Genomic DNA, 12,869 nt, shown 5'->3' with positions numbered 1-12,869 from the left:
AATGCAGCTACTTTTTCAATCCCAGGGCTTTTAAAAAATATGTAATAGGTGTTACCGTTTTCTGGAATGGCTTTATATATACAGTGGTAAATTTCCTCTTTCCTGTGTTATACTGTATTATTGATTTATTAAATTGACCTCATGGCCAAAGCACTATAGCTCAGGACTAAACGAAATGTATTTAACATTCAGTTGTAACCATCTTGCATTTAGGAATACTATAAAACACCTTGGCACTGTACTTAAGGGCCATTGTATTTTGTATATTATTTTTAAACAAATGGTTTTATTTACCACCAGCGGGGGGGGGGGGTGGCTTGTGTGGAATGGTGGGTGTGTGTGGCTGTGAAGGGGAGGTGATGACAGAAGTTGGCAGGAGGCAGAGTTTGGGGCCTGAGATACACTTTTTTTTTTTTTTAATTTCTAGATTTATTTATGTGAAAGGCAGGGTGACAGAGAGGGAGCTTTTTCCATCCTCTGGTTCATTCCAGAAATGGCCACAATAGCCAGTGCTGGACCAGGCCAAAGCTAGGAGCTTGAAACTATGTGGGTCTCTCATGTGGATGGCAGGGGCCAAGCACTTGGGCCATCCTCTGCTGCTCTCCTAGCTGCATTAGCAGGGGGTGGGATTGGAAGTAGAGCAGCTGGGACTCCAACTGGGGTCCATATGGGATGCCAACATTGGGGGCCTAGCCCATACCTTTTTTTTTTTTTAAGATTTATTTATTTTTATTACAAAGTCAGATATACACAGAGGAGGAGAGACAGAGAGGAAGATCTTCCGTCCATTGATTCACTCCCCAAGTGACCGCAACGGCGGTGCTGTGCCAATCCGGAGCCAAGAGCCAGGAACCAACTACAGGTCTCCCACACAGGTGCAGGGTCCCAAGGCTTTGGGCCATCCTCTGCTGCTTTCCCAGGCCACAAGCAGGGAGCTGGATGGGAAGTGGAGCTGCTGGGGTTAGAACCAGTGCCCATATGGGATCCCGGTGCATTCAAGGTGAGGACTTTAGCCGCTAGGCCATGCCGCCAGGCCCAACCCATACCTTTTTAATATGTTAACTTCTTTTTTTTTTCCTCATAACATATTTGCTTTTGATGATGTTTACATAGTTGAGAAGGATGCATACCCATTTGAACCACCAATTAGGATGCAAAGGGTTCAGGAATGGGGGAAAGTGGATGAGACAACTGCTTCCAAACTTCTTTTCTATTCTTTCTGCTTCTGGGGCAAGAGGAGAGGGAGAGGAGGAGAGGGCCGCCCCCAGCAGCTTAATCACACCAATACCCAAGGATGTGGGACAGCCACTCAGTGTCATCCTAGGGTCCCCTGTGGGGAGCATGTTCTGAGGGGATTGCTTACGTGGTTTTGATGGTTCTGAGATGCTATTGATTGCATTGCTCCAAGGCTGAGGAAATTCCTCCAAAGTCCATTGACTGATATAGTCCACCTCAGAGTCAACTCACCCAGATACCAGCTGTCGAAGCTTGGCCAAGAATATTGTCCATTTTGATCTGCCCTCCGTGGTGCTAGACATCCTCTGCAGGCCTCAATGATCTGTCATGTCCCCCAACTGGGCACGCTGTCCACTACACAGGCTTCAGCAACTGAGGCCGGATTCTCTCTCTCTCTCTTTTTTTTAAATTTATTTTATTTATTTACTTATTTATTTATTTCCCCTGCCCCATCCCTGAATCCCCTCCCCCCCACTTAATTCCTCCACATCATTACTATAGCACAGCTCTTTATAAACAGTCACATGTTCATCATTGCAGACATGGACAATGGCAGAGTCCAGCCTCCCATTGTCCAGGTACAGCTAATAGTTTCGTTAGTAGTCCATCTTTGATCTGGAAGTAGAGATGCACACTGCACTGCATCCTCCTCTGGACATGACAGTCTCCATTACAGTCACCTCACATCCCTCTTAAATGGAAAGCCACAACAAAAAATCAACAACAGCAAGAAAAATAGAAATATACAACACCATGAATTTTTCAAGAGGTTTTGAAAGTTCAACAGTCCTGAACTGCTGGCGAACCCATCACTCCAATCACGATGAAATCTCTCCTGAATCCACTGGCTGCTATAGTCCACCTTACTGTCCCCATCTGCCCAGATCTTCAGCACCAATGATTGGCCAGGGAAGTTGATCAATTTGTTCTGTCCTCTGTCCTCTGTCCTCTGTCATGGTACCAGGTGTCCTCTGGAGGTTCTGATGTACTGCCATATCTTCCACGTACATTTGGATATGCTGTTCTGCTCTGTCTGAGCCAGTGAGGAGGCCCAGCTCTGACACATGCACTCCACGGTCAGACCATAGTACCTGCAATTCTCTCCATGGTGAGGGTTCTGAGTCCAGAAGTTCAGTTGGTAGGGAATCACCCAAGAAACCTCATATGAGGTCATGCCAGAGCTGATTCTTGTGTGTGTTTGCCAATACAGGGTCCAGCACAGTCTGTCACCCAGATCAGCCTACGCACACACTGGTAGCTGCAGTTGCTGGGTCAGTTCTGTCTCCAGCTCCATATTTTACAAAACCCAATAGGTGTTGGAGCCCAGCCCGATCCTGTGAGGTCTGATTCTGGCACACGCACTCCATGGTCAGACCACAGGTCCTGTGACTCTCCCCATGGTTGGAGTTCTAAATCCAGTGATCTAGTTGTAGGGATCTCCAAAGAAACCCTGCCAGAGGTGACCCCAGACCTGACTCCTGCATGTTCCAGCCAGTTCAGGGTCCAGCTCAGTCTATCACCCACATCAGCCTCACCTCCCCACCACACACACACCGGTGGTTGCAGCCACCTCGTCAGTTCTGTTCCTATCCCCATCTCGTAGACAAACCAGTGGATGCTCGGTCCCAGGCCAACCCTGCCCAACACACACTTGGCCCTCATGTAGACCAGGGGGAACTGCACCCCAGTCATAGCAAACTCCAATAACCCCCAGCCATAGTTTCTGAGCATGCCAATATGTGCAGCAGACTAGCACAGTCTGTCCCGCATCCCATCTGACTCCCATACACATCAATGGGTGCTGCAGCCTAACTCAGCTTGACTGGCTCCATTATCCAGCCCACACTTATGCTGGTGGATGCCACCACCTATCCAGTGAGGCCTGTCCCCAGACCTGTTTCTCATGCTCACCAGTGGGAGCTGCAGTCCATCAGAGAGGTGCCCACAGTTTACTTACTGGGCCACCTCCCATTCCTGGATCTTGTACTCTACAAGTAGTTCTGCAGTCTAACTTGACAGGATTTGCCCCCAATTCCCAGCACTTGCCAGCTGATGCTGAGGCAAAGCCCAGTCAGCTTGCCTTTACTCTGACTCATGCCTGTACCAGTGGATATAGTTGCTTATCCCAGTCCGACTCTCCCCCTTACCCAGCTCACATGTAGACCAACAGGTGTTATAGCCCTTCCCAACCTGATCTGCCCCACTCCCAACTCTCACTCTCACCAGTGGGAGCAATGGCCCAACATGGGTGTCCCCCATGGCTTCTCTATTGGGCTAGCTGCCCCCCTACCCCAGGGTATTACATGTACATGCCACAACCCAGTGTGGCATGGCTTGCCGCACCTCAGCATTTGCCAGTGGGTGCTGAAGTTTGGCTTGACTCAACTGTCTACAGATCCAGCTCACGTTGGTGGGTGCTGCAATCTAGCCCAGCCTGGACTGCCCCCAGTCTCAGCCCTAATGTGAACTGGCTACTGTTGTGGCCCAGTTCGGCCTGTTCTGCACCCCATCCTGGTTCTTGCATTTGCCAGTGGGTGCTAAGAACTGGCCTGACTTAGCCCGCCCCCAGACCTGACCCACATACACACACACACACACACACACACACATATATATATATATATATATATATATATGTATGTATGACAGCAACTAGTGTAACCTGGCCTGGTTTGGGCTGCTCCCAGCCTCGGTTCTTGTACGTATTTTCAGGGTCTGCGTCCTGACAGAGGAATTAAATATGTTAACTTCTCATGTGTTGGATTCTGATTCTGAATTATCTCATTAGTTCTGGCAACCTAGTGCCCTCTTCACATGCAAATATAGTGCTGATGGATTTTAAAATGTTCTCTCCAGAATCAGCTTCCATAAGACAAGATCCACCTCTCTGCTCTGTTTTGTTATCTTATAGCTCTTGGTCATTTATTCATCCGTGTAAGTTGTAAGTCTATTACTATGAAAGAATGTGATATGCCTTCCTTCGATTCAGATGTTCTGGTATATACTAAGACTGGTTTTATAACTTTCCTCCTGCAGCCTCTCCCTTTTAAAAAATGTCCCTTGTGTGTCACTTCTTTCCTGTAACCAGCTCAATGAGTGTTGAGAGAGCATGAATAGGTAGGTGCCAGTTACCGGTTTCCATTTCTGCATTTAGAGCAGGGAGGGGCCTGCACGCTGGCGGAGACTGAGGCTGCCTGCCGCCCTGCCTTCCACCACCAGGAGGAGGTGCAAGGTCACTGCCTCCTAGAGTGGGTGGCAGGTGCATGTCCATCCTCTAAAGCCTTTCTTTCTTTCTTTTTTCTTTCTTTCTTTCTCTTTCTTTCTTTCTTTCTTTCTTTCTTTCTTTCTTTCTCATTCTCTTTCTTTCTGATATATTTATTTTTATTGGAAAGGCAGATATACAGAGAGGAGGAGAGACAGAGAGGAAGATCTTCTGTCCAATGGTTTACTTCCCAAGCTGAGCCACTCCAACCCCAGGGGTCAGGAGCTTCTTCCAGGTCTCCCACGCGGATGCAGGGTCCCAAGGCATTGGGCCATCCTCAACTGCTTTCCCAGCCAAAAAGGGAACTGGATGGGAAGCAGGGCTGCCGGGGATTAGAACCATGGGATCCCAGTGTGTTCAACGTGAGGACTTTGGTCATTGGCCACCATGCTAAGCCCCAACCTACCTTGCTGATGCACCCAGGAAAGCAGTAGATGGTGGCACGAGTACTTAGGTCTCTACTACCCATGAGTGAGACCCTGATGGGGTTTCAGCCTCCTGGTTTCGGCTTCGCACACTTCCAAGCGCTGTGAGCATTGAAGAAGTGAAACAATGAATGAAAAATACCTCTCTTTCTCTCCCTCTCCCTCTCTGTCACTCTGCTTTTCAAGTGAATAAATAAATGTATTAAAATGGTAAGTTTTGGGAGTCAGTGTGACAGCTCAACTGGCTAATCCTCCACCTGCCAGCGCCGTATCCCATGTGTGCACTAGTTCATGTTCTGGCTGCTCCACTTCCCTTCCAGCTCCCTGTGAATGGCCTAGGAGGGAAAAGGAGGAGGCTCACCCAAGACCTTGGGACCCTGTGTTCACAAACAAGACCTGGAGGAAGCTCCTGGCTCCTGCTTTAGGATTGGTTCAGTTCCGCCCACTGAGGCGTGGATGACGGATCTTTGTCTCTTCTTCTCTCGGTCTGCCTTTCCAATAAAGATAAATAAATCTTTTTTTTTTAATTGTAAACTTATGAGGTATGTTTTAACATGTTAAAAGCCAAAATCGACCATTTAAAAGAATATTAACTATGAAAAATCCATTTCTATTGCTTTTTTGTGTGTCATGAAACAACTTTTTGCATTATGGGTAACTTATTTTGAAAGTTTGCATGAACTTCTGCAAGGAAGAAATTATTTCCCTACTTCTATAGTGCCTATCTGGTTTGACATTGGTTGAGTTCATTACAGAAATTCACTGATAGCCTAATCAGTAGATTAAATAGTATGAACTATAACCATCTTAATTTAAATTGTAAATTACAGAGTTTTCTGCAGCCTATCAACCAGCATGATTTCCTAGGCAAAGCCTTCATTTTAAACACATTGAAATCACTGTCGAGGGCTATGGGTTATATTAGCTAAGAGATTAATAAGAAATCTTTTTCTGGGGCCTGGCACAATGGCCTAGTGGCTAAAGTCCTCGCCTTGAATGTGCCAAGATCCCATATGAGCGCCGGTTCTAATCCCAGGAGCCCCACTTCCCATCCAGCACCCTGCTTGTGGCCTGGGAAAGCTGTGGAGCATGGCCCAAAGCTTTGGGACCCTGCATGCATGTGGGAGATTCATAAGAGGCTCCTGGCTCCTGTTTGGTGCAGCTCCAACCATTGCAACCCCTTGGGGAGTGAATCACCAGATGGAAGATCATCCTCTCTGTCACTCCTCCTCTGTAGATGTCTGGCTTTCCAGTAAAAATAAATAAACCTTTAAACAAAAAGAAAAAGGAAAACACAGAGAGAGGAGAGACAGAGATCTTTTATCCACTGGCTCATTCCCCAAATGTCCACAACTGACTTTGAGCCAATCCAAAGCCAAGAACCAGGGGCTTCTTCTGGGTCTCCCACATGGGTGCAGGGTCCCAAGGCCTTGGATCATCCTCTGCTGCCTTCCCAGGCCCATAAGCAGGAAGCTGGATCAGAAGTGGAGCAGCCAGGACAATAATTAGTGTCCATATGAGTTTCTGGCACCATAGGCAGAGGCCTAACCTACTATATTATGGTATCAGTCCCTGGTGATGTTTTTGAGGATTTATTTATTTATTTATCTGAAAAGCAGAGAGACAGACACAGAGAGAGAATCTTCCATCCATTGATTGACTCTCCAAATGGTCACAACAGCCAGAAGTCCATGATCAAGCTGCTGGCAGGGCTGTGTGCCCTCCAAAGTCTCTTAGGAGGAGTAGGGGCTGCCCTCCTTCCGGCCCCCTGTGGCTGCTGGAATCCTAGCCAGTGGCTGCTGGAATGCCTAGCCTTCACATGACTTCCCGTGAGGATGTTGGTTACGGGCTGAGAGCCTAACCCAGCCCAATATGACCTCATCTTGGCTAATGACACCTGCAGCTACGTTAGAAAAGTCACACTTTGAAGTTCTGGGTGGACCTGATATTTGGAGGGAATATTATTTAACTCAGGAAAGTTAATCAAATTTTCAATAAATATAATTTATATTGATATTATAGTGAAGTTATGTATTAATTTATGAAAGTTGATTATAACATTAAACCATTACATGTAAGAGATTGCCTGTCTTTTCATAGATAATCCTTATCGTATATGTTTTTATTAAAGATTTTTAAAATATTTATTTATTTTTATTGGAAAGTCAGATTCACAGAGAAAAGGAGAGACAGATCTTTCACTTGCTGGTTCACTCCCCAAGTGACCACAACACCCAGAGCTGTGCTGATCTGAACCCAGGAGCCAGGAGTTTATTCCAGGTCTCCCACACAGATGCAGGGTCCTAAATCCCATACGAAATCCCAGCACATGCATGGCAATGACTTTAACCACTAGGCTACCACACTGGACCATTACTACAGTTGTAATATATGGGCCTGATACAATGGCTTAGTGGCGCAAATCTTCACCTTGAACCTACTGGGATCCCATTTGGGCGCCAGTTCATATCCTGCCTGCTCTGCTTCCCTTCCAGCTCCCTGCCTGTGGCCTGGGAAAGCAGTAGAGGATGGCCCAAAGCCTTGGGACCCTGCATGCATGTGGGAGACCAGGAAGAGGCTCCAGGCTCCTCACTTTGTTTTTTGGTTTGTTCGTTTTTGCTTTGTTTTTATTTTATTTGGGTTTCCCCTCAAACTCCCATCCCCCGACAGATTTTCCCCATGTTGCTACAATTGTATAGTCCTTCATAAGAAGTCACAATTCCACCCGTCTCTTATTTAAGTGTGCCCCAATATTGCTGGTACAGACAGTGTCAGACAGTCCAGCTTCCCATTGTTTACACATTTCCAACTGTTTCATTGGGAGTCTATCTTTTGTTTGGAAGCAGGAATGCATGTTGCGTAGTACCCTCACATCTGGATATGGTAGACCCCAGTACTCCATCACTTACATTTCCATAAATGAGAAGTCATGAAACAAGGTCAACAACTGGCATGAATTAGAACAACAGGCTTCGCACTTTGGATCAGCTCAGCTCTGGTTGTTGTAGCTGCCTGGGCAGTAAACTACTGGATGGAAGGAAGATCTTTCTCTGAGTCTCCCTCTCTCTGTTAAAAATCTGATCTGCCGGGCCCGGCACGTTAGCCTAGTAGTGAAAGACCTCACCTTGCATGCAGATGGGAGAATTTTCTCTCAGACTTTCCTTCTCTTTGTAAATCTACCTTTCCAACAAAAATAAATAAATATATTTTTAAAAAATATTGTCTCCAAAAATAAGTAAATAAATAAAATTTTAAAATATTTTCTATCCAGGTCTCATATATTGTTGGTTATGTCCTTGATACTTTCTGATTCTGTGAATATTAACATTTGCATCTTATTCTTTTTAAATAAGCTAATCTTTCCCAGCACATGTGCAGGGAGCTGGCTCTGACACGGAGCGGCTAGAGCTGGGCCCTGATGGATATCAAGTTGTAGGAGACAGCTTTAACCCTCTGAGCCACACTACTAGCCTGTGTTAGGGTTAGGGTTAGCGTTAGGACATTAAGCAAATGATGCTCTTATTTTATTGTTTGCATTTAAAGATTTATTTTTTTTAATATTCTTTAATTGAAAAAGTAGATTTACAAAGAGAAGGAGAGACAGTGAGAGATGGTTTTCTATCTGCTGGATTCCTCCTCAAATGGCTACAATGGCTGGAACTGAGCCAATCTGAAGCCAGGAGCCAGGAGTTCTTCCAGTTCTTACACACAGACGCAGGGTCCCAAGGCTTTGGGCCATCCTCTTCTGCTTTCCGAAGCCACAAGCAGGGAGCTGGATGGGAAGCGGGTCAGCCAGGATACAAACCAGTGCCCATATGGGATCCTGACAAATGCAAGGGAAGGACTTTAGCCACCTAGGTTATCGCACCAGGCCCATCCCTCTTATTTTAAAAATAGCCTCTCACAGGGCAGCCTAGTAATTACACTGTGGGCAGATCTGGGTAAATGCAGGATCCTGGTTCTGCCCACCACTGCCATCTTGGTCGAGGCAATCTGTAGGACATCTGGTGCCATAGCAGAGAATGGAGAACAGAACATGGACAACTACCCCAGGCAAACCATGACAGCAATGATCTGGGCGAATGGAGGCTATAAGGTTGATGGTGTCAGCCAAAGGACATCGGAAGGGTTTCCTCATCCATAGATCGGCAAAATCGACAACATTTTGAAACTATCACATCCACCTGGGCAGAACCTTCTGAACATGCGCCATTGTGACTCTGGGTTGATATCGGATGGCCCTTCCCCATCCTTGGGTACTGGGATGATTGGGAGCCTGGGTATGGCCTATCCCCTATCTCCCTCCTCTCCCCAGAAATGGGAAGAAGAAATAGAAAGCTTGGAAACAATAGTCATACCCGCTTCTCCCTAACCTTAGAGCCTTCCCACCCTGATGGACTATGTAAAAATCAACTAAAATTTTTAAAAACTTTTCTAAATAAATAAATAAAAATAAAATGGGCTGTAGATTGGGAACTTTGAGAAGGATGGGGGTGGGCATAAAGTTCAGCTTGCGGGATTCGAGGATTGTACACCTAATCCTGACAACAGCATGCCTGCTGTGAGCACTGCTGTAAGGTCAGAGTTTCTGGCCTTAAATGGAAGTGTTGTCCCAGGTTGTCCCTGAGGAGCACAGAGCAGGAGACCCCCCACAGGCTCCTCTTCTAGAGGAAGGGGCTGCCGAGCAGGAGAGCCGCCCCTGGAGTTCCTCAGCCGCCCGCCTTGGGAACTGTGCTTGTCACCTTTGCTGCACATCTTCTGCCAAGCGGAATTTCCAGAGCTTGTGAGCCAGGGAGCTTCAGGGGGGCGGGTAGCCTTTACGCTTTATGGCCCCGCAGGGCTGGGTGCCTGACCCTAAGTGAGAAGCATCAAGAGGGGCCGACAGGTGCCCAAGCGGACCTGCTCCCTGGAAGAGAACTCCTTATCCCCCAGACTTGAGTCATCGGCTAAGCCGTCCTAACCGGAAGCTTCATCTAAAGTCACCTGGATGCGGGGAATTTTAGCTCCTTCAGGAAAGTCCCATTAGCTGGACACGGTCCAGGCTAGCTTCCCGCTGATAACAACCTCTGTCAACCCCCGGTTGCAGTTTTGCTTTCCCTTTACCCAGCCGGGGAGCGCCACGTGAAGGTGATTCATGGCATGGGATCTGCTGATTTTCATCTTGAGACCTTCGTGGTGAGCCTACAAACTCAGACTTCCAGGAAAGGGAAACTTGTGAGCCGATGCAGGGGCCGGGCTGGGTCGGCACCCCGGCACATTCGTCCTCCAGCAGCCAGCCACACCCGCCATCCAGCCCCACCACTTGCCGCTCTGCCCTGCCTCTCTGGCCTCATGACTACCCCCACCGCACTCTCAGCTGTTTCACCTTGAGCACTCTGTGCCTGCTCTCTGAAGTGATCTTCCTCTTCTCTGCTGGCCCAAAAGTCCAGCGCAAATGTCACCTCTCTCTTCCCTGCTCCCAGGGTCATCTTCCTCTCGCATTCCCCACTTTCTCCTTTTTATTTATCGATTTTGGAATTTTCTTAAAAATGTGTATTTTTTCTGAGATGTAAAACACACCTGATGTATTCATCTTTTGTAATGTCAGGTCACTGGTTTTAGGCTATTCACAAAGGTGTGCAGACATCACTAGAAAATTTTCCACACCCTAAAAGGAGATCCCTTATCCTTTAGTTGCCACTTTCCATTTCTCCCTTGCCCAGCCCCCAAACCTGCTAATCTACTTTCCATCTCTCTGTATGTGTCTGTTTGAACATTTCATATGAATGAGTCATGCAGTGTGGCTATTTACAACACACTTCCTTCCCTGAACATTATTGCTTTCTTTGTCTTTTGTTTGCTTTTCATTTGAGACAGAACATTCCCATTCCCTTGCCCTCAGCAGCCAGGAGCGGGCTGAGTCCAAGCTGGGAGCCAGGAGCTTAATCCAGGTCGCCCGAGGGAGTGGCTAGAATCCAATATCTGAACCATCACTGCTGCCCCAGGGATGCCCATCAACATGAAGCTGGAATCAGGAGCTAGAGCCAAGTGGCTGATGGGAAGTGCAGGCGTCTTCACTGGTGTGTTGACTGCTAAGCCAAATGCCTGCTGTCATAATGCTTTCAAAATCCACCTGTATTGCCGCTTTATTCCCTTTATATGATCAAATAATACTGCATTGCAAGGACATACCATACTTTCTGTCTCTCTTGTTTTTTAAGATCTATTTATTTTTATTGGAAAGTCAGATATACAGAGAGGAGGAGAGACAGAGGAAGACCTTCATTCCATCTGCTTATTCACTCCCCAGGCAGCACAACCACTGTAACTGAGCTGCTCCTAAGCCAGAGCCAGGAGCCTCTTCTGGGTCTCCCATATGGGTACAGGACACCAAAGCTTTCGGCCGTCCTCTACTGCTTTTCCAAGCCACAAGCAGGGAGCTGGAAGGGAAGCAGAGCAGCCAGGATACAAACCAGTGTCCATATGGGATCCCGGGCATGCAAGGTGAAGACTTTAGCCACTAGGCTACCACACAGGGCCCCATAGTTTCTTTATCCATTCCTGAATTGGTGCACATTTGAGTTGCTTCCTCTTTGGAGCTGTTATGAACAATCTAACAACAGAGCAGCTTAGTATGAACATATGCTTTCAGTTGCCTTGAGTAGAGAGACAAAGTGGAATTGCTAATCATTCATGAACTCTACTCAACTCTTTGATCAACCAACACTATTTTCCGAAGCAACAATTTTTTTTTCTAAATCAAATATTAAAAAACTGTTTTTCATTGCAGAGCACTCCCAACTCCATGTAAGGGTTCTTGCTCACCCGGTCACCCCAACCCCACCTCAGTCCTCTCCAGGGTAACCTCTCCTGTCCTTCCTCTGCCTCAGGCTACAAGCAGGGAGCTGGAAGGGAAGTGGAAAAGCCAGGACACAAACTAACCCTCAAATGGGATCCATGTGGATACAAGGCACAAAGTTAGCCAATGAGCCATTGTGCCTGGCCTATTTATTTATTTGAAAGACAGTTACAAAGACAGAGGGAGGGAGGAGAGAGAGAGAGAGAGAGAGAGAGAACTTCTGCCTGCTGGAAGTGAGAGATCTGCTATCTCCTCAAATGATCACAACAGTCAGAGCTGGGCCAGAACAAAGACAGAGCCTGAACCTTCTTCACCCAGGTCTCCCACATGGGTACAGGGGCGCAAGTACTTTTACTGTCATGCACTGATTTTCTCAAGCAAATTAGCAGAAGCTGAATTGTAAGTGGAACAGCTAGGTCTTGAATCAGGCAGTGGCTTAATCCACTATACCACAATACAGTCCCCTGAATAATTAACGATTTTAACAGATGATTCCTCCATTTTTTCTTCAACAAATTTCTTCCTTCCTCAAAGGAATACCTTCATGGAGAATGAGGGAGAGCTTGGGAAGAGAGCAGATGTTTGGGGCAGGAGTGAAGTTGCCGCGTGGGACAGTACATCCCGTATCAGAGTGCCTGGTCTGTGTCCTGGCTCCCCTCTGCTTCCAATCCAGCCTCCTGCTGATGTGAACCATGGGAGGCAGCAGGAGGCAGTCTATGTGCATGAGTCCCAGATACGCACATGAGAGAGCCAGGTTCAGTTTTGGGCTCCTGGCTTCAGATCGGGCCAGCTTTGGTCGTTGAGGAGTGAACCAGATGTTGGAAGATCTTTCTCTGACTCCCTGTCCTACAAACATACTTGCTATAAAATATTTACTTGTTTTTATTTGAAAGGCAAATTGACAGAGAGGGGAAGATCTGGTTTACTCCCCAAATGACTATAAAAGTCAGAGCTGATCCGAAGCCAGGAACTTCTTTCTAGGTGTGCTATTCAGATGCAGCTCCCAAGGCTTTGGGCCTTCCTCTGCTGCTTTCCCAGGCCACCAGCAGTGAGCAGGATTGGAAATGGAGCAGCCGGGACAAGAACTGGTGCCCACTGGGGATCCCAG

The sequence above is a fragment of the Ochotona princeps genome, chromosome 8 (assembly GCF_030435755.1).
Source record: "Ochotona princeps isolate mOchPri1 chromosome 8, mOchPri1.hap1, whole genome shotgun sequence".
NCBI classification, from domain to species: domain Eukaryota; kingdom Metazoa; phylum Chordata; class Mammalia; order Lagomorpha; family Ochotonidae; genus Ochotona; species Ochotona princeps.
Note: the sequence above shows the minus strand (reverse complement) of the source record.